Consider the following 22,758-nt stretch of genomic DNA (forward strand, 5'->3'; position numbering starts at 1 on the left):
AAAAACAGAGCCGGATTTTGGAAGTGCATGAAACCAAAATCTATGAGTACATATGTGTAGCTTATGTCGCTACGATTCTAATGACTACTTGCAGATAGAAAACAGACATCATTTGATATACTTACGGCCATGATTAGCTCCTAGATACGTGAGCAAGTTTGCTTCGTTCCGCACGGAATGCTTGGCGTTGTCGTGTAGCTCTTGCCAAGGCTACCATGATGGTGCAGTCAGATCTCCAATGTGATGAGACGAGCGGGGAGTAGAGTCAGGATGAAGCTCACACTCTCTCTTCCTCTATCACACATAGTCGACAGCAGCTTAAAACTTAATTATGATAAAGTTGTCCTTACGAAAATGACCTAGGTACCTTATATACTAAGGTCACCTTAGGTTAACCAAAAATAGAGTTTGAGGGTCAAATGGCTTTGTATTTACAATCTGGAAGTGCCATTGCACCCCAGCTTCTGCTACTAGACTACCTACTTATTACAAATGATGTTTCTAACCATAATCCGTAGCATCTTAACTCTCAGAAGATAAGGCTTTGTTGAGTTACTCAATGTTGTTGACCTAGCCATCACCAAGCTATGTTAGGTTAGGTTAGGTTAGGTTAAGCTACATTAGGTTAGCTTAGGTTAAGCTATGTTCGGCAATACGGCAAGCCATAGAGCTTACCCACAACGCATATTAAAAACAACAAAATGGCAATCCGTTCATCAATACGGCAAGCCATAAAGCTTACCCAACCCATATGCATTGTGGGCAAGCTCTATAGCTTTCCATACTGCCAACGTCTCGCCATTGTGTTGTTTATATGTCCGCGAGCGGTTTTCAAGTCCTAAAATAGCTAAGCGGCCCTAAAAATAACACCATGGTGATCCGTTTGGCAATAATCCATAGAGCTTGCCCACAATGCATATGCGTTGTCGGCAAGCTCTATTGCTTGACGTACTGCCAAATGGCTCTCCATTGTGTTTTTTATATGTCTGCAAGCGGTTTTCAAGTTCTAAAATAGCTAAGCGGCTCTAAAATCAACACAATGGCAAGCATTTTGGCTATACGAAAAGCCATAGATCTTTCTTACAATGCATATGCATTGTGGGCAAGCTTTCTGGCTTGCCGTATAGCCAAACGGCTCTCCATTGTGTTGTCTATATGTTTGTGAGTGATTTTTAAGCACTAAAACTGCCTTGTGTCCCTAAAAACAACACAATGGCCGCGGGGGATTCACTATTAATAATGGGGGGATGTCACCTGCATGCATCAAAATTAGAGAAACCCCCCTATGTACGATATCTTACTTGCTAACCTACCCACCTACATACGAACAAGATACCGACGTTCTCGCAAAGAGCCATCCCCCCTCATATGGATTTCGTACGGAATGTAATGACCACTATTTTATGTATACTAGTAACATAACAATTTTAGAAGCACATGCTTTTGCAAAAATACATGTTGAACTGCAAATGAACAAAAGTGTACATTGTAGAGTGCTTTCATTTGCAATAGATGTTAAGAGAACAAACCATGAAAAGCAACAAATATAATGAATACTAAATTAAAATAAACCAATTTTTTCAATGTAATTTGTCAAAAAACAAATAGCAGTTACCGTGTAAACTGATACAAATCTCAATTTCAAAACATATGATACTATCCACCTACTTAGTAGGCTTCCCACATGGGATTTAAGGCACACATATAAAATGGATTGTTCTCTAAATAACAAATAATGCATACTCTTAAACAACTATGAAAAAATTCGCTCATCAAATCAAAACACATTACAAAACAACCTATTAAAAGATTAATCTTTTTGAACAAAAACAATTATATGTGATATGAATACACGTCTATGCTTGAGCAAAATGCAAGTTTTAAAAAAGCACCAGCTGTATTTAATTTTGAGTTTGTACATAAAATATAAATCTTAAAATTTTTTCAGAGTCCCCTTTGTACGGAGACCTCTTTCTCAAAAAAAAAATCAGTATACCCTTTTCTTGGGCTTCCACTTGGGATTTCATCACATAATTTCGTTTTCCAAAAAAACTATCCACCTCATCTTAGGCTCCCACGTGGGATTTAAGGATTATCTTACACATTAAAATCAAACACATTTTCAATTCTAACTTCAAAGTGGTGGTATGACCTGCATATCATAGTACATAGGAAACCTCCAATCACATAGTCTAATCACACGATTACCAAAAGACTATGTCCACATTGATATGCAATCCTATACAAAACAAACACAAAATTAAAACATAAAAGTAGCCTACCAAATCAACTTAAACACTCAAACCAAGCTACATTCCAAGTGCTAGTATCTCATGCTTCTCATACTACACAATCAACAAAATGGCATGTCCATGTCATGTGGTTGTCCTGTACATAAAATACATAAATGAAAACATCAAAATGAATTTTTGAAGAGAGTTTCCTAAACCAAATGCACACCCCTTAATCTATATTTCACTGGTCCATATGCCATGTCGGACAAACATCTTTCATAGAGAGCATCATATTTTTATGCAAGTACTCCTATCTAGGTACTGAGCACAATTCTAAGTTAATATTTTCAAAGCGTAGTCATCCCTCATCTTTGCCACTTGCATCCAGCGTAAGTATCAACCTGTAAGATTCAAACTAGTTACGCTTAGAATTAGAAAATAAATATAGCTCTTTATTATACAAACCAATCCCATGAACTTTTCTTTTGCACATGCTTGAACCTAATTTACAAATGAAGTCAATTTACGTTTCACATACTCATTGAAGACCTTGTAGTCCTTAGCATCAAGCTGGTATTTCTTAGTCTCCAAATCATATGTCAAGTTTGCAAGTGAAATTATCGACTCCAAGGATACACATTGATTCTCCACAAGATCGTATGTATAGCTCCTTGCACCCTTAGCTTTTTGATACCATGCAAGATGTATCTCTACATTTGCAGGTCGGTGAAGAAGATCAGAAGGACCCTTGGTCTCTTTCATAGCATCTCCCACTTTTCTTCTCATACACACAACTCTTCCAAGACACCATGTACCTTTATCTGCACCTTCGCTAGTGCTACAGGTCTTTACTTTCCTCTTGCACCTTGTGTCATGTTTGGAAGACAAACCCTCAAATAAAACAGCACAATTTGAGCCTACTACAAGAGAAGTTTCTGTTTGAAACCTTATCTTTTTATCCATTGAAGAATAAATCCCACTTTTCACCCTTGTTAGTCTGTCCTTAGACATAGTTGGATTTCCATTAAGCTTACTCACAAGAGTACTCTTACACATTTTCTTGCCATCTATCTCTACAAAAGAACAAAACTAGCTTTGAACTTTCTCCTCTTCATCAAGTATCTCATCAAACACATGGTGTAAATCACATTCTACGACTATCATGTCATCTTTGTCAGATGTGCTCAACTCATTTGCACCTTCCTATATCTCAAGAGGAATGTCATCAACAACTCCATAATCCAGAATTTGGTCATCTGCATTGGCAACCATTATATCGTCAAGACCTCTCTCTTGCCATGTGTCATGGGACCAAGAGATATCGTGAATGCCTAGTATTTTGCACACATCCTTCACTTCACAAAATCCCTCTCTTAAAGCTTGTACTATGTCCTGATGACAAGATACGGACATGTAGTCACCAAGATTGGCAAATGGAATGCTAGGTGCATGATTCATTACAGTCCATATGTTTTCTTGCTTAGAGTGTGTTGTTGGAACAATAAGCATGGAGCTGGATTGAATCTCAGCGATCCTATTTAGCACACCAGCATTGCTTAACAAATCAACTCCATCATAGCTCCTCTCATTTCTAACCATACCGCCAACTTTGCTAAATAAATTTTCACAAGTGTCTGACCCCTTGTAGACAAAGGAACTTCTAGATGTGTATACTTTTCTCTAAATAGATTGATTAGAAGAACTACACAGTGGCAAGAGATCTGAATATCAAGGAATGTTTCTTTGCTTATGAAATTCTCCTTGAGAGTGTATATTTCTTGTTTCATGATCCAAGTGTGCCACATCCTGAGAAAACAACGTAGATATTTCTTACAAAATGAATAACTATTGTCTTATTTTAATGGAAAACATAAAGAATGACACCTTGTCTAAACACTGAGTACCTGAAAAAGAAGGAAACCCTGACGGAAGCTTTCACTCTCTCAAATAATGTGAGAGTTGGAGACAAAAAAGTATCAATATATGAAGCTATTATTGAAAGATACATTTCTGTTCCAAGTGTTCTTTCTTGCTGAAATTGACTTCCAATGCGCAAATCCTTCAAACGCACTTGCACCTTATGTCTTGCCAATCTTTGGGTTGATCTCTAGTTTTGCATGTCCTTTCTCTCCACATCACCCTCTTGCAATCCATGCTCATCAACCTTAAAATGTTGATATACAAGAGCAACATGATTCAATGTAGCGATATCCTTGCCAAGGACAAGTCTTCTAGAAGCATTATCTAAAGGGTAAACCAACTTTCTTCCATTATGAATTAAGTTCGAGTCATGCAATCCCAAGATATTTCCATCATAATCTATGCTCGCTTTTAATGGCCACCCCTTCCAAGGAATAGAGAATCGAATACCCACTTGAGAATTGTAGTCATCTCTTATGAATTTCCTTCTTCGAGCATCCCCACCAGAAGCATGACCAATCAAAGGACCTACAATGTTTTTAAGATGCCGATTCCAAAGCAATGCTATTGCATCCCATTGCACTTTGATGAAAATTGAACTAAATCGATTACATGTCAGCTGAACCACCAGGACAAGCTTTGGTAGACAATAAATAAGTGGATTTGCAATAAGAACCTATGCATAGTGAGAAATAATATTAGCGTGGAACGCCTCAACAATGTTGTTGTATCTGCCTTCACCAGAACCAATGACCAACAGAAAATCTAGTACACAATTGTGTTCTTGTTTCCTTCCACAAAAGCCGACAAGTTCATCATCCCTTGCATTCCACCTGACCATCCTCTTCATAACAAACTCATCTTTGGCAATAATAACAAGAACACTGCCTATCGGGATGTTGTTTCTACCCATTTGATGCTTGTAAACCTCAGTGTTGGGGTATAAAGCCCAATGTGGTCGCCCAGGTAAGTGGGCGGGCCGCCAGGTATGTACACATATTCTTTTGTAAAAACCTAACAAGAACTCACTATGCTCTACACATTACAGTAGAGCGAGTTCACCATATCGTCGTGCTCTTCTTCTCTCACTCTCTCTCGCATCGCACTTCCACTCGTACTCCTTCAATTGGTATCAGAGCTCAAATCGAGGCTCGCGGCAGCACTGCAGGAGGCTAGAGTCACCAACTCAGATTGGACAAAGGTCTGCGCATGCCATTTTCGACTACGTGGTCTCGACGGGTGCAGATCCGACTCTGCAAATTTGGGGTTTTCGGCCTACGACTGCAGGTGCTGAGGATATCGACACTCCCACAGTGTTGATTTGTGGCTGTCTACACATCGAAGGACGGCTCACAGTTCTTGGAGGCGTGTCACATACGACACGGACACATCTACACACAGACTGTAGGCGACATCCACTAGTTCATCAGGTAGCTTGTGTTTGCTGCTTGATATTCCAGATTTCATCCGGACATTGCAGGTACTTCCACATGGGATGTATTGTCAGAGATCATGTATGTCTGTTGAGGGTTTGCTGGCTGTGAGTCACGCAGCAAACAACCGCCGCAGCGGTTACAGCATACAGTGGGAAATTTGTGGATGTATGACTTTGTGGGAAGTCTATGTACTGTCAGATTTACTGCAGCCTTTGTTGAGGGTCGAGTGAGGTTTTATTGAGCTGGGAGATTCTCGAATGTTGAGATCCTTTCAGTGATACAGGTCTTGGAGTGATCCCTCGAGCACCCTTAGATAGGCAGCTAGGATGTATTGACTATGAGTTAGACAATTGGGATTGCATCTTTGCTTTACTGCCGTTGAGGCATTGTCGTAGTCTATGCTTACAGGACAGTGACAGGACAGTGAGAGACAGTACAAGTGCAGGACAGGTTTACCAGCAGCTTACAGTGTCAGAGAGACAGTGTTTTTTGAGTTGTTTTTAGTACACCAGAGCCATTTTACAAAGGAGACTCTGCCAAAATTTCTGCAGAATCTGAAGCTTTCTTGGTTCATTTGACAGGTTGATATTGGTTCAGAGGTCAGTTTACAGAGGAAAATCTGCCAAACTTTTCCCACGAAAGTAATCCACTGTGAAGCGTAGCTATGGCTGGATCACAGGACACTGCTCTTTACAATATCAAGAAGCTGGATGGAACCAATTTCCCATTGTGGAAGAAGCAGATTTGGTACGTGTTGGTACAAAAGAAGCAGATAAAACCTATAAAGCTCAAGGGGATAAAACCAGAAGATATGGACGAAGATGAATGGAGCGAAATGGATGAATTGGCACTTTCTACCATTATGCTGACTTTGACAGAAAGCGTTTACTTCAATGTAGCAGACGAGATGTCGGCTTATCAAGCATGGTTAAAGTTGAGTGATCTTTATGAGAAGCAGAGTGCAGCTTCACAGGTATACTGGCTTAAGAAGCTTGTTGACTTGAAGATGAAAGAAGGGACACCTATGTCCAATCATCTGAATGAATTCAACACAATCTATAGTCAGTTGTCAGCTCAAGGTGTCAAGTTTGATGAACCTGTTAGAGCTATGTTCCTGTTGATCACATTGCCGGAAAGTTGGGACACTTTTCGCACAGCTTTGAGTAATTTTGCACCTCCAGATGGTTTGAACATAGCAGGTGTAGAAGGAAGTCTTCTTACTGAAGAAACCAATAGAAAGACAATGGACAAAGGCTAAAGGCAAGAGTGAGATAGAATTCTACCATTGTGGCAAGAAGGGTCACATGAAAAGAGACTGCAGAGAATGGAAAGCAGAAAAAGGCAAAGAGAAAGCTGAAGACCATGGTGAGAAGAACAAGTCCTCAGTGAATATCCAAGAAATAAATGTGACAAACACTGTTGCAGAGGATGACAGTCTAGTGTCAGGAGACATCTACTTCTTGAAGAATACAATGGACTCAGCTATTCTTACAGCATCTGATGGAAATGCACCGAGTGACTGGATTATAGACTCAGGGACATCACTTCATGTGTCTCCAAACAAGAAGTGGTTTACCTCTTATGTGACCACTAAAGATCATGTTCGGCTAGGCAATGGGCAGACATGTGAGATCTTAGGTGTTGGAGATGTTCAATTGAAGTTTCAGAATGGCTCTTCTTTCACGCTGAAGAATGTGAGACATGTTCCCGCAATTACAAAGAGCTTGATCAGCACAGGTTTACTTGATGATGCTGGCTACGTCACAACTTTTGGACAGAACATGTGGAAGATATCCAAGGGTTCTATGACAGTAGCACATGGAGTAAATTCTGGAGGACTTTACATGATTTATGTATCAAATGTCTCTAAAAATGTAATCAATGTAACCGAACAACCGAACGTTTCTTTGTGGCATAGCCGGTTAGGACATATGTCCAAGAAGGGAATGGAAATCTTGTCTCGTTCTGGTTATTTGCCTGGCTTTTCATTTAATGATTTTGAATTCTGTGAACATTGTCTGTATGGTAAGCAAACACAGCAGCCACATAAGCATAGAAGCAGTAGAAGAGATACACAGTTGGCACTTGTTCATAGTGATTTGTGTGGACCTATGCCTAACCTATCTCTAGGGGGAGCTTCTTACTTTATGACATTTATAGATGATTACTCGAGAAAAGTATGGGTTTACTTTCTCAAGCACAAGGATGAAGCGTTTAGTGTTTTCAAAACATTTGTGACACTTGTGGAGAATCAGAGTGGCAAGAAGCTTAAAAGCTTACGCACTGACAATGGTGGAGAGTATGTTTCAAAGGCCTTTCAGGACTTTTGTGAGTAAAAAGGTATAAAACGTGAACTTACTGCTCCTTACAATCCTCCTCAAAATGGTGTTGCTGAGAGGATGAATAGGACCATACAAGAGAAGGTCAGAAGTATGCTGTCTAATGCACAGCTGCCAAATGGGTTTTGGGCTGAAGCTGTATCAACAGCTGTTCATCTTGTAAATAGATCTCCTAGCAAGGTTTTGCAGAAGGATTCAGTGCCAGAGATGGTATGGTCAGGCAAAATTCCCTCATACAAGCATCTCAGAGTCTTTGGCTGTGAGGCATATACTCACGTTCCAAAGGAATTTAGGAACAAAATTGAGCCAAAGAGTAGAAAGTGCATCTTTCTAGGCTATGGTAATTCTGGTGAGATGGGGTAGAGACTTTGGGATCCCGAATCCAGAAAGGTTGTTCGCAGCAATGATGTTCACTTTAATGAATCCAAATATCATTCTAAACCAGAGAGGGTTGAGGAGATTAGAAGAGTTGTCTTCCAAGAAGATGGACCTGCACGTGCAAGACAAAATGTCAGGGCTCAAGAGGAGCAAGGACAGGATAGAGTGGAACCACAGGTTGTGGCTGAGCCTGAGCCACCTATTGTGCGTAGATCTGGACGTGTCACGCGACCTCCTGATAGGTTTGTTCCATCTATGAACTATGTCATGTTGAATGATTGCAATGAGCCTTCATGTTACAAGGAAGCAGTGCAAATGAAGGACTCCAGGAATTGGCAATTGGCCATGCAGTCAGAGATGACAGCTCTGCATAAAAACAAGACATGGAAGCTAGTTAAATTACCACAAGGCAAAAAGGCTCTACCTTGTAAATGGGTTTATAGGTATAAGATCACCGCTCATGATAGTCAGCCAAAGTACAAAGCAAGGCTTGTTGCCAAGGGCTTTAAGCAAGAACAAGGCATTGACTTTGATGAAGTCTTCTCTCTGGTGGTCAAGATGACTACATGGAGATGCTTTCTTGCATTGGTTGCCATATTAGATTTGGTGTTGCACCAAATGGATGTCAAGACAGCGTTCTTGCATGGTGATTTAGATGTGGAAATTTACATGCAGCAGCCAGAAGGGTTTGTTGAGAAAGGCAAGGAAGATTGAGTATGCCAGGTGTTAAAGAGTCTTTATGGCTTAAAACAATCACTGAGGGCATGGTACCATAAATTCCACAAGTTTATGCTTTCTCAAGGCTACAAACGTAGTGAGTTCGATCATTGTCTATATACAAAGAAGGCTAAGGATGGCAGTTGGCTGATCCTTATTTTGTATGTGGATGACATGTTGATTGCTGGCAAGCACTTGGAAGAAATTTCAGCTTTGAAGTCAAAGATGGCAAAATCGTTTGACATGAAAGACATGGGTGAGGCAAGTCATATACTTGGTATGCGCATTGAGAGAGACAGATCAAAGAAGTTGATTTGTTTATCTCAAACAGAGTATATTGACAAGGTTTTGCAACGTTTCAATATGGAGAAGGGAAAGGCACTGAGTGTTCCATTGCCACCATATGTGAAACTTAGCAAACAAGATTGTCCTGTGTCTGAGGAAGAACAGGCTGAAATGGATAAGATTCCATATGCGTCTGCAGTGGGTAGTTTGATGTATGCAATGATTGCTACTCGCCCAGACATTGCATTTGCAGTGGGAGTAGTAAGTCGATACATGTCAAACCCAGGCAAGAAACATTGGGAGGCAGTGAAAGGAATATTGAGATACCTGAAAGCTACAAAGAGTATGCGTATATGCTATGGGAGTCAGGAGCTAAGTGTAAAGGGTTTTACAGACTCAGATTATGCAGGTGACTTAGACAACCGAAGGTCTACGTCAGGGTATGTCTTTACATTGGCTGGTGGAGCAGTATCATGGCGTTCTAGATTACAAGATTGTGTTACTCAGTCTACTGCAGAGGCTGAATATGTTGTAGCATCAGAGGCATGCAAAGAATAAATTTAGCTTAATCGACTAGTAACAGATTTGGGAATCAAAGAAGAGATGCCTGTGTTATATTGTGATAGTCAAAGTGCTATACAATTGGCTCGCAATCCAGTTTATCACTCAAAGACAAAGCATGTGGATGTGAAGTATCATTTCATCAGGGAAATGCTCGAGGATAAGCAACTTCAGCTTTTCAAAGTTCACACCACAGAAAATCCTGCTGATCTACTTACAAAAGGACTTCCCTCAGAGAGCTTTGCGCATTTTCGCAAGCAGTTAGGTGTAGGGTAGTACATCACTTCTCTACATCTCTTGTATATTAGCTTGTATAGTAGCTTCTCTCACACTTAAAGTACCACATTGGACTTTAAGTGGGAGGTTGTTGGGGTATAAAGCCCAATGTGGTCGCCCAGGTAAGTGGGCCAGCCGCCAGGTATGCACACATATTCTTTTGTAAAAACCTAATAAGAGCTCACTATGCTCTACACAGTGCAGTAGAGCGAGTTCACCATATCGTCGTGCTCTTCTTCTCGCACTCTCTCTCGTGTCGCACTTCCGCTCGTACTCCTTCACTCAGCCACATGTTGAAATATATATCCTCCCTAACCGTTGTTTTATAACATATGGACTTCCTTGTTGCCCTCATGGTGGTTGAAATATGAGGTCCCCCAAGGTTCAAAGAGAGACAGTTGTGCATTCTTGTACCTCCCCACAATTTAACAGCTTCCAAGAGACTCTTTGTTGTGTCAGAGTATCTCTTGCCTCGGGGATCTCTTCCAATGTTTCGCGAGATATCCATGACAAATCTCCACAATGCTTCCTTTCCCTCAAACAAACCAAGGTTGTGCACATTGATTATATCCATGCAAAATTTTTTCACATCTTCTCTTCCCAAAGCTTCGGAGACAGTATAGGTTCCTGCCTTTCACACTTAATGCTGCAACTTTGGTTTTTGTGAACCACACCTGCTTCTTAAGTCTTCAAACTAGGATACACCTAGATTATGTTATGCCAAGAATCTCTGAGTTAGTCATGTAATCGAGTCTTCTGCCGAAACCTGTATATCTAAGCCCTCGACTATGTGTTGCCTAGGATTGGCGATAGACTCTCATCCAAAAATCTCGTTCCTTGGGAATGGAGGTACAATTTGAATACATTAGCCCATCAAATGGCATTCCCAGTATGCTTACTCTACTACAATTTTTGTGACAAAAGTTCTAGATATGTGTATGAGAATCAAAGGCTCATTGTATGTATGTGCAGTACTACGCACAATCCCCCTGTGTCGAAGATCAAAGCTGACCTCATCCTTGAAGGACTTCAATTTTTGTCCAGTTATTCCTTGATACTACTTCGTTGCATACGTATTTTCACTTGGAAGATACAAAATACCATCAATTCTTACTTAGAAGCATGTACCAAAGGAGCCGACACCCAAGTTCTGTAAGTAGGTGATAGTATCATGTGGAATGCCAAAGTACACTCCAAGTTTCTCGCAGACCTTTGGGAAGAGTTTACAATTGGATGTCCATGACATTCTATCTCTAACACCGTCCTCTCTTGGGCATGGTCGACTTGCTCCCTTCGTAGCTTTTTAGATAATGTATCTATATCTTTGGCATGCTTACTCTTTCTCTCTTTCTATACACCAAGCCAAATCCCAAGCCTTGAGCTTTATCAACTGAACACCTTTGGGAAGAGCTTCATATAAAACATGGGCGCAGTTTTCCATATTACCAATGATACTATAAGTAGACTGGCGAGCTTTGTCTTTTCTTATAACAAATGTTTCCTTGGAGACCGCACTTACGATTTCTTTTTCAAGCATTTTGTCTATGAGTGTCTCATTTTGCACAATACTTTGCACCTGCTTCTCCGGTAATTCACTAATCACCTTGCAGAGAGTTGACCTTAGGGACTGAAGAAATGCCTTCTTCTTACCCTCTGCCATACTGACTATAATGATATCCTATTAAAAAAAAGAAGCATTCAAGTCAACCTACATATATATATAGATATTTTTTATTCTATTTCAAACTATTACATCAAGTCTCCTGCATTAACCTGATGTGACACATTGATATACCATATTTCACTTTGAAAGCTAGAAGAATGGAAGGTGAAAATCGATATAGCTGAAGATGGCACACCCGGTCAAGCCATATGACCATGTGACAAATTGAGACTATATTTGTAATGATATACAAAATAAAGACATTATATATGTGTGGCACATAGACCCAAGGTATGCTAGACGTGTCTTGGCAAGAAACTATAGGTCAGACAACACAACCAATCAAGCCATATGACCATGTGGGAAATTGAGACAATAGAATTTGTAACTACATGTAAAAGAAACTAACGATCTTAAAATATTTAACATTTTTTATAGTAAAAACAAGCACAGCTACACATTTGGTAAGAATGGATAGCTCAAGAGACCCGGTCAAGCCATATGAACATGTGACAAATTGAGACTATATTTGTAACTATATACAAAATAAAGACATTGTGTATGTGTCACACATAGACCCAAGGTATGCTAGACGTGTCTTGGCAAGAAACTATAGCTCAAGATAACAGAGCCGATCAAACCATATGACCATGTGGGAAATTGAGGATATAGAATTTGTAAATACATGTAAAAGAAACTAACGATCGTAAAATCTTTAACGCTTTTTATAGTAAAAATAGGCACAACTACACATTTGGTAAGAGTGGATAGTTGAAGAGACCCGGTCAAGCCATATGAATAGCTAGAAAAACTGAAGGCGAAAATCGATAGCTCAAGATGGCACATCTAGTCAATCCATATGACCATGTGACAAATTGAGACTATATTTGTAACTATATATAAAATAAATACATTGTGTATGTGTGACACATACACCCAAGGTATGCTAGATATGTCTTGGCAAGAAACTATAGCTCCAGATAACACACCCGGTCAAGCCATATGACCATGTGGGAAATTGAGACTATAGAATTTGTAACTACATGTAAAAGAAACTAATGATCTTAAAATCTTGAGCCTTAAGCTTTAAGCCTTGTGATTGAATTCACAGTATGCTCATGATTGGCTTAAGGATTCAAGCATGCAAGAGGCTATGAACTTAGGCAGAGAGGGGTAAAGTTAAAGACGAAGAGATCTTCAACTTACGCAAGAATAAGAGATACGTTCTAAGCGATCTGCCTATAGTAAAAAGATACTTTGTGAATTAATCAGATCATCTTTGTCAAATATTTCTACTACCTTGTAGTACCTGGAAAAATTTTTTCATGCCTGAGATGAGGGGTTGGTATTGGTGGAGCTCCAGGGAATCCTCTGTTTTTCAAGTCATGCCATGTGTATTAATACGCAAGATTGTGCGCTCATTACCGAGTTAAGGCAAAATTGTGTGCTTGAAATTAAGCAGCAGTCAGCGACAACAATGTTTTGTGTCTTTATCAAGAGCCGAAAGTGATATTGCATGAGGGATTGTTGCCATATGTAGCCAGATATGGAGTCTGCATGACTACACTTTGAAGGAATGCACCTCAAAATGCACTCGACCTCTCTCCATAAGATAACCTAGATAAAACCCCCAGCTACTGTCTTTAATTGGTGGAGCTCTCAATCGTTACCTTATTATAGAGTGCAACATCGTGCCCGTCAGGACGCCTTTGAGCCAGATAGTAGCACCTTGTCTTGCTAGATTTGGAGGATCTGTAACCTAGATATGTGATCTAGCACGCTTCAAAACCCTAAAAATGGAATTAGGCTGGTTACATACCAGAGACGAGCTTCTAGCCACAAGCAGGAGCAAGACGCTTTTAGAGGAGCGAAGGATATGCATAATGCGATCCTTACACCAGATAGCTCCATTAGTGCCTTTTGGTTGCAAGCATCTCATCCTCATCACTATAATGGGTTGTTTTTATAGGCTACATACGACAACAAGGCATCCTCATCACGCAGGTAGGACAACCTCTGAGCAGCACCTTTGCTTGATAGAACTATAACATAAGACATGTATGCTTTGAGAAACTCTCACGCAGGAGTTTTTTTGGGGTAGCTCCGGCTCAACTTTGGAGAAAGTACGCTTTTAGCTACATGCATCAGAGATGCAAAGGCTAGAGGCTTTTCAAACATCAAGCTAAACAAAGGCTTTTCTCCACAATTGTGTTATGAGGTCACATCTTTTATCAAGAATCACATTTTACTGAATGCTTCTATATTATTTTGAAATTGGGGTACCTATTGACTACTTGCTCTCCTATAATAGAATTGCATTTTTCAAAAGATACCCTCTAACATATCTTCTTCCTGTCCTCCTACGCCTCTCCCTATTCATGTTCCTCACTCGTCCTCCTGTGATGCCTCCTGTTCGAACCATCTCGAGCAGGAGACACTCAACAATTTTTAGAATCGCCAAGCAATTTCATCGTGGAATTGTCACAATCTTGTCGCATTTGAAGGGAGACCATCATTTTGAACCTACCATTTTGCAATCTAGTCGTGTTGAAAACGCATTGACCTTCACATACCCTCATGTCCTTGCTGTAATATACCCTGCAAGTAGTGCGCTCCAAGAGGCGACCTTATTAGCTTGATAGCATTGATCTCGGATGGAGTATGCTTTTTGGGAGAGAGAGAACGCAAGAGAGAGAGAGAGAGGGATCCACATCTGCTTGCAAAAAAGTAGGTGCATACGTTCCAATAAATGGTAGTGGGTCACCAAAGAATTCCTCTCGATGCTCTTCAAGGTTTTATTTTTCTATTGCGTCTATTACTCGTGCATCTTTAAAAGAATTTTTTAATGAAGAATATTCCCCCCAACGGCATCTGGCTGCAGTTGTGCTTGTGCCTCCTTTGCACATGTGCTTTCTCAGAATCCTAGCCTTACGCTCTGAACAACAGCAAGCAAAGCCTCTACTTGCACAATGTGTGTGTGTGTGTGTGTGTGAGAGAGAGAGAGAGAGAGAGAGAGAGAGATCCCTAGATAGGGCTCAGGTGCACCTCTTGTTAGAGAGAGAGAGAGAGAGAGAGAGAGAGATCCCTAGCTAGGGCTCAGGTGCACCTCTTGTTAGAGAGAGAGAGAGAGAGAGAGAGAGAGAGAGAGAGAGATCCCTAGCTAGAGCTCAGGTGTACCTCTTGTTACTTCCTGCTTTTGTTGGAGCTCTTGCCTGCGACACCATCTACAATTTCTTCCATGGCATTTTCACTTTCCTATGCTAGTGAGCGACTGTAAAAGCCTCCCCCCACACACACCCCTCTTTGCCCTGTGTTCCCATTTGCATCAATGATACCAAATTGTGGGAGGTCTGTGAGTGTGTCAATGAGCGGCAAGAGAGAGTGCGAGGAGCTGCATTGACGATTGCACGCAAAGAGATTGAGTCCCATTGGTAGTGCAAGACAGAACTGAAGTTTGTACCTTTGTTTTTTAAGGAGAATCTGTCTTTATTCCACTCAAAAAATATTTTCAAAAAATTGCATCCCCTATTGACTCTACTGTTCCATTTTACGAAATCTTCACTAGATCCTAGGTACACCAAATGTGATTATCAAACGATCTTTCGCTTAAAACGGTGGCCGCCTCAGGGATCGATCTCAATACAATTGGGAATATATCCTCTGCAATTGTGTTGAACCACTTGATCAACATATGCGCAGCGATCAAGGATTTTGTTTTTTTGTAAAAAAAAGCAGGCAATGGCTGGCCCCCCATCCCCCCTCCCTCTCTCTCTCTCTCACACCCGCGTGGCCTCGCATGGACAGTGGAGACAGGTACCTGCCTAGTTACTCCACCACTAGGCCTCATCCGCCATCACCAGGCTCGCACACATGCCTGTCTCAGTTCCTCGCGCTTTCATGCCTACCCGGTGCACACTAATGCAATCACTTTGATTCTCTTCATAACAAAAAATTGAGCAAGGGATCTTCGCTTGATTCCCATAAAGAAACACCATTTCAAAAATAGCCCCACCTACTGACTCTGATAAAAATTCGTAAATACCTTCAGATCGGAGGTTCTGAGGGAGGGGAGAGATGCCGCTTTTGCAGGGTGTTGTTGCAGGTACAACCAACAAAAGGCTTGTGATGCAAGTGCTGAGAGGGCGCAGAAGTCCAAGGACACCACTGCATGTAGTGCGCAAGAAAACAAGCAGAGGATGCAGGGCGGGGAGGTTGAAGAGAGCTCGGCCAGGGGGCGGGAGAGGCCCAACACCTCGTCTACAACTCGCGAGGGAGAGAACGAGGACGAACCCTTCTCTCTGATGCCCAAATTCAAAGAAGCGCACGACACTGGTCCTAGGTTTAGTGTAGTCCCACAATTTTGAAATTTACCTCTAAATTTTATATTTGAAGGTGAGAAAACCTATGGAAAACTTAGTGTAATTTGGTGTAAAAACCTTCAAATTTTGTCAATTTACCTCTGTTGTTTCACATATGTAGGTTTGCCAAGTTTTTGGAAAAACAATTCTTCGAGCACTACACGACACAATGCTAGGATTCTGCTAGCGAGGAGTAATTGGGCTCTCCTTCTGCCACTTCGATCCAATCATCCATCGGGAAAAATGTGTGTCGACTTAATATCGTGACATTTTCAATTTCAAAATTGTCGGTTGACAGCAAGGGGAAAAGGAGAAATTATGTCCCAAATTATGTCCTCTTGGCAAATTCAAGAAAAGGAATTCCGTAGGTTTGGGTAAATATTTTTTCCCGAACACTGATGCAATTGCTTGCCAAGAGCGTCACACACAAGGCCACCGTCCCGAAAAACCTCTAGGGCGCCCATGAACCCACTCTCTCTCTCTCTCTCTCTCTCTCTCTCTCTCTCTCTCTCTCTCTCTCTCTCTCTCTCTCTCTCTCTCTCTCTAACCTGTTGCAAGTGCTTGCGAGCATGTCTCTGTGCAAGTGCTTGTCTAGGCTATGTGTGAAGTTGCGCTCTCTCTAGTGCCCACTTCTCTAACCGCCCAATAGCAAACTGTGACACTGCGTGTGTGTATGTGTGTGTGTGTGTAATAATATTCTCTACTCGTACAAAGCCTCTTCATTGTCTGCACTTGAGAGATGCTTGGATTAATCTTGTGTTGCCCCCATATTCAAATGGCGGTGATAGAAAAGATCGATCTCGTGCATCTCCTATGTTCAAATAGTGCAGGTAGACGATGCTTGAACACCATCATGTTGCCATGAAAGGTGGTGAAACAAATATTGAGTGGAAATCTATGTTCTCATGATGTGTCATTTCTACATTTGAGCTAGCATAATAAATACAAGCTTTAACATTCTCCATCCTCTCTCTCTCTCTCTCTCTCTCTCTCTCTCTCTCTCTCTCTCTCTCTCTCTCTCTCTCTCTCTCTCTCACACACACACACACACACACACACACAAACCCTAAGCCTCCTAAGCCCTTCTCTACGTCTCCCCCTGGGCGAGGGCGGCCCTGTGGGGAGGCGTTAGTGTATGAGCTTTGCCCTCAGTCGAGCCCGACTCTCTGCCGCTTTCGCCCTACTGTCGAACCCGCTCCACAGTTGGCCATTGAACTCGTCGAACCCGTTCCACAGGCCTAGTGTCGAACCCGTTCCACAGCTTACTGTCGAACCCATTCCACAGGCCTAGTGTCAACTTCAACCCTGTGTCGATCTGCTGCCGACTACACAGAAATTTCCTTTGCTACCGACTACACAAAGCCCTCAGGTTTTTTAATTAAACCAATAAACCCTTGTTCCCACAGAGCCCTAAGGTGTTAATACACAGAGCATCTTAAGGCCTAAGTCATTGTCTGAGTGCCTACCATGGCGACTACTCAGGCTTCATCTCGAGGAAAACCCACATTCTCCGGGGTCGTAGCAACACCCCCAAAGGTGGACAGCATGGTTCATCTTCGAAGTGAAGTTGAAAGACTTCGTAAGGAAAATGAAGATTTGAAGGAAAGACTCGTAGCGATCGAGTCTCGACTTAGCGCAGTGGAGAGGTCCAAGAAGGAAGAGATGGAACACATAGAAATCAAGCTCAACAAAACAAAAACGGAGGTAGAAACCAAGGTCAAGACTGAAGTGCAAGATGCCGTCTTTCGCAAAGTCGAAGATCGTGTGGCGTCAACGCTACGCGAACGACAGCGAGAAGATGACATCGCTCTCAATGTTCGCATTGGCGGACTTCCAAGCGACTGGCAAGGAGAGGGGGACCCCAAGTTCCACGAGTCTTTCACTCGCATCCAAAGAACAACCCACATGGTACAATGGGATCCAGCAACAATCACCACTCTTGCTCACGAGCATCGTACCAACCATGCAATCCTCACCTTCAAAACCAAAGCGGATCAAGTCAAGATCCTTGAGCAATCGAGGCTTCTCAAGGACACAAAAATCTGGTTTGCTGAAGATCTCACACCCACCCAACTCAAATAGAAGAAGGCCGAACTCCAAAAGATGCGAGAAGAGCGCATAGCAGGGAAATGGGCAGTTTATCGAGGAGGTAAAGCCATCATCCAGGAGTTCCGAACTCCCAAATCGGCTCCCTCCTTATCACCTACCCCAACTTAGGTCACTCCACCTTATCTTCAATTTTCCACCTTCGATGGACCCTCAGTCCTTAACTGATATGTATCAATTGGAATCTTTTGTAATGTTTTGTTTCTGGTCCCATAGGTCATATCTGACCTCCGTGGACGATAATTCAATCTATCTAATCTATCTATCTCTCTTAGCCGTTTTCTAACCTAGTAGACAGTAGTTCACTCTTTTGATCATAACTTCTTCATTTGAATTCCGATTTAGGTGACCTATAGCCTGAATCGAAGAGCACGAAGCCCTCTACGCATTGATGTAAAGACATAATTTTTCTGAGCAATGGAAGGCTTTGCTGTAACAGGATCTCGTAACTGAAAAACTGTCAAAACTTTGCATTTTTGTTGCCTACTTGAAGGCAATGTCGGACAAAACTCGCAAGGGTGAAAAGTCCACACTGACCATGGAGAATGATGCAAAATCTCCAAGGAATCTGGATGCTAATCCAACCACATCGTCTAAAACAATGGAAGCAATGATCATGGCTTACTTGATCTCATTAGAAGAAACCGTCAACAAGCAAGGTGAAGAGCTGCACGCACTTGCAATGGAAAATGGTACTTTAAGAGTTCTTGTTGTGGAGAATGAGCACCTCAGGAAGGTTCTTGAAATGAAAACAACACACTTGGTGCATCTTGAGAACGAGGTTCAAGAATGTAAGTGCTCTCTTGTGAACATGAATGTATTGAAAGAGCACTTTAGCAAAGTTGAGAGTGATCATGTATTGAAAGAGGAAACAATAGATACAATACGACATGATGTATGTGAGATGAGAAATGCATCCAAATCATGGGCTGATATATGTAAGGATAATGTGGTTTCTACATCTCCTATCACGCAAGCTGTTGTCCAAGCAAAGAATGTAGAGAATGTGGACACTCAAGAATTGCAAGAACGGAAAAAATGCTCAAAGAACATCGTCATTCCTGGAATCAAAGTGGAAAGCATAGAAACACCCCAATCTCTTGTGGTTGCTATTGAAGAGTTTTTTGCTACACACTTTGGCATGTCTGGAATCATGGCTTATGGTGCACATTGAGTTGGAAAACAAGGAGTCCCTCGCTCGGGAGAAAGACCCATTGTATGTACCATGGCTGATGAGGTAAAGAGAAAGATCATCCTTGACAATAGTTGGATCTACCTTAAAGGGACGGGCTGTAATGTATATGAGGATCGCACTCTTATGCAACAAAATGTACGTCGCAAAGCATATGAGGAAAGAACCAAAAAGGTCAAGGTGTCATCTCAAGAAGAAAAGTCAATTGAGGAGGATGCAAGTCCACCCAACAAATAGGGACACATGATCTATGAGACCAACTCACGCTTGCGAAGAAGATTTTGGAATGACCAATGACTTCGATGTGATGCTTCTTGTCGAAACATGGGAGCATGATGCGCAACAAATTCTTGGATTTGACAAATATGATGTGCATTCTCTGATATGGACCAAAAATGTAAAGGAACGTAGAGGCCAAGGAGGCGTAGCATGTATGATCAAAAAGGGTTTGAAAGATGTTTCTATTGTCAAAGAAGATAAGTATAAACGCTACCTATGGGTGGGCTGAAAATCAGCCCACCCAATGGTCAAGTCATGCTTGTGATTGGTTGCTACATTTCTCACTGACTCTAACTTTTATACTCGCTTGGATATGGATAGAGATCAGCCCTTTGTTGAACTAGAGGAAGACATTTCTCATTACAAGGACCAACGTGAAGTCATTGTCTTTGGAGACATGAATGCTCGCACAAATACGTTACAACACGATACACAACAAGTTGACATTCCGCATGTCTCAAGAAGAATGGATGACTCGTACATGTATAATCGAAGTTCTAGTGATGCAAAAGAATTGGATCACTATGGAAAGTCACTTCTACATATGTGCAATAGTACCGGAATGCTCATTGCAAATGGTGTATCTTTATGGAAAGGCACCAATGACTTTACATGTAGAAAGCACAATAGAAATAGTGTGATCGACTATATGTTGTTTTCGGAAGCCACTCTAGAATGCATACAAAACTTTACACTTGGTGAATGGAATCCGGAATCGGTCATAGGATGCTATGTATTGACTTCAAGTGTGGTAAAAGACCCGAGCATGTAGCCTCCAATCATGATGTGAATCATTCGTACCTATGTCTAGACTTCAAACGAGCACTTATATATGCTGATATTGTGGACCAAATGTTAAGCATGACAGAGCATCAAAAGAGCCCAACATTAGAATGCAAGTGGAAAGTTTTCAAAGAAGTAATTTGCTCTTGTGCGAGGGAATGCTTTTTGGTGAAACACATGTCTTGCAAAAGATCTAAGAAAGGTAGCACCAAGAAGAAACGGTTCGACATGGAATGTAGTCAAGCGCGAAAACAATTGCTAAGCTTGGATGCAAGCAAAGACAAGGAAGGTTACTTGGAACATTCACACACATACAAAGCACTTGTTCGAAAAAACAGGAGAAGGTGGGAAGTCAAAAAACAACTTCTTTTAGCACAAAAGAAAGAAATACATGTGGCAAGTTTTGGCAAAATCTAAAAGGCAAGCGTGTTGAGAGCTTTGGTAACTTGACTCTTGAGGATATGTATACACATTGAAAGAACTTCTATGAGAAACCCAATGTTGATAAGATGGAGTGTTGTAGCTCCCTTCCGTTTATGTCTCCCTTATTTGCCATTGAAGATGTATGTTGCGTGCTTGAGAAACTTGCTACCCGCAAGGCAGGGGACCTTCAAGGTGTCAAGGCTGAAATGATTAAATGGACAAACAAGAAAACACGATATTGGATATGGGATATGTTTAACCTTTCACTTCAGCATGGCATGCCTCATGATTAGAGTGAAAATTGGATCAAACCTTTGCACAAAGGAGAAGATGTAAACAATGTGAACAACTATCGGACTATAGTTGTTGGTTCTTTGATGGCCAAGTTATTTGGATGTATCATGGAGATGAAGATAAGTGAATGGGCTGAAAAGAATGGCAAACGTGCGCTAGGCCAAGCAGGTTTGCGAAAGAATCATAGAACTATTGATCACCTTGTCACTCTTCGAGTTCTTATGAAAACGTCTCGATTGAAAGAAAAAAAGTTGTATTGTTGCTTTGTGGATTTCAAGAATCTTTTGATATGGTACCACGATATAATCTTTGGAGACGTATGCAAAGCCTTCAAGTGTTGAAAGAATTTATGCATGCAGTCTTTCGCATCTACCAAAAAGTGATATGTCGACTACATATGGGAGATGAAATTTCAGAATTTTTTGCAAGCACCATTGGTGTTAAACAATGATGCCCACTTTCTCCAAACCTCTTTGGGCTACTCATTGATGAATGGAAATGCATGGTTCTTGATTTTATGCAACAAGAAGGCATAGAAGAGGTTAAGATTGGAAATGCGGTCATCATGCTTTTGCTTTATACCGATGATGTAGTGCTCTTGGCACATACCTTAGAAGATGCACAAAAGCTTATGAGTGTCTTGGAACGCTTTTGTATACATAGCGGGCTGATTGTGAATGGATCCAAAACCAAGGTTATTCTTGTAAAGACCCTCAATGATGAAAATCCATGCATTGTATACAACATGAGCAACTTGAAGTGGTAGATAGCTTCAAGTACCTTGGCCTTGAGGTTCCATCCAATCATAGATGGAAGGATTGCGCAATCCGTCACTTGGAAGCCGGAAAGAGGGATTATTATGCATTTGAGTACATGTGCAATGCTGGAGAGATCAAGTGTTGGGCTCTCAAAAAGTACCTCTTTGACACATTGGTGACACCGGTGCTTCTTTATGGAGTGGAGTTGTGGGATGGTAGCATCGGGAAGTCTACTTGGAAAGAGTTTGAGAGTGTCCAAAAGTGTTTTCTCACCAACTTTCTCCAAGTCAAGACACAAACACCCTACATGCTCTTACATCTTGAGTCCGGATCACTTCCCATTGAGGTCTTGGGCATGCAAAGGGTTGTGAAGTATATGCTTAAGACACAATGTAGCTCTTTGTATTGACTTCCCAGAATCTCATATGAAGCAAGTCAAAAGGTCCAAAAGACATGCAAGAGCAAAATACTAAGTTCGGGGTGAATGATTGACATCAAAATTGGTTTGGAAGATGGGATGCATGTCACTTGGTCAAAGATGCGTCAATCAACTCCCAAGTTAATGAGGCATTCTTATAACCACAATGTATCACGGTGGAGAGGGGGAATGGGAAGCACGCCCAGCGCGCCAACATGGTTACCTCCTATAGCCCAAGGCACACACTGCACCCCAATCCACTGAAAACCCAACTTCGATCGACGCACCGTCGACCAACCGATCCAAAATCACACCGCTACAACGTGCGCACACCCGCG

The 22,758-nt window shown here is 41.5% G+C and overlaps 1 long non-coding RNA gene across 1 annotated transcript; it reads right to left on the reverse strand.

Moving 5' to 3' along the window:
• Positions 1–2,310: 2,310 nt before the first annotated feature.
• Positions 2,311–16,153, reverse strand: LOC147427609 (uncharacterized). The gene is made up of 2 exons (XR_015185989.1): positions 15,852–16,153; positions 2,311–2,635 (listed from the first exon to the last, which is right to left on the reverse strand). It is a non-coding gene; the product is annotated as an uncharacterized LOC147427609 (long non-coding RNA).
• Between the last annotated feature and the right edge of the window lie 6,605 nt (positions 16,154–22,758).

This window comes from Adiantum capillus-veneris, chromosome 23 (genome assembly GCF_014529385.1).
Source record: "Adiantum capillus-veneris isolate H3 chromosome 23, ASM1452938v2, whole genome shotgun sequence".
NCBI classification, from domain to species: domain Eukaryota; kingdom Viridiplantae; phylum Streptophyta; class Polypodiopsida; order Polypodiales; family Pteridaceae; genus Adiantum; species Adiantum capillus-veneris.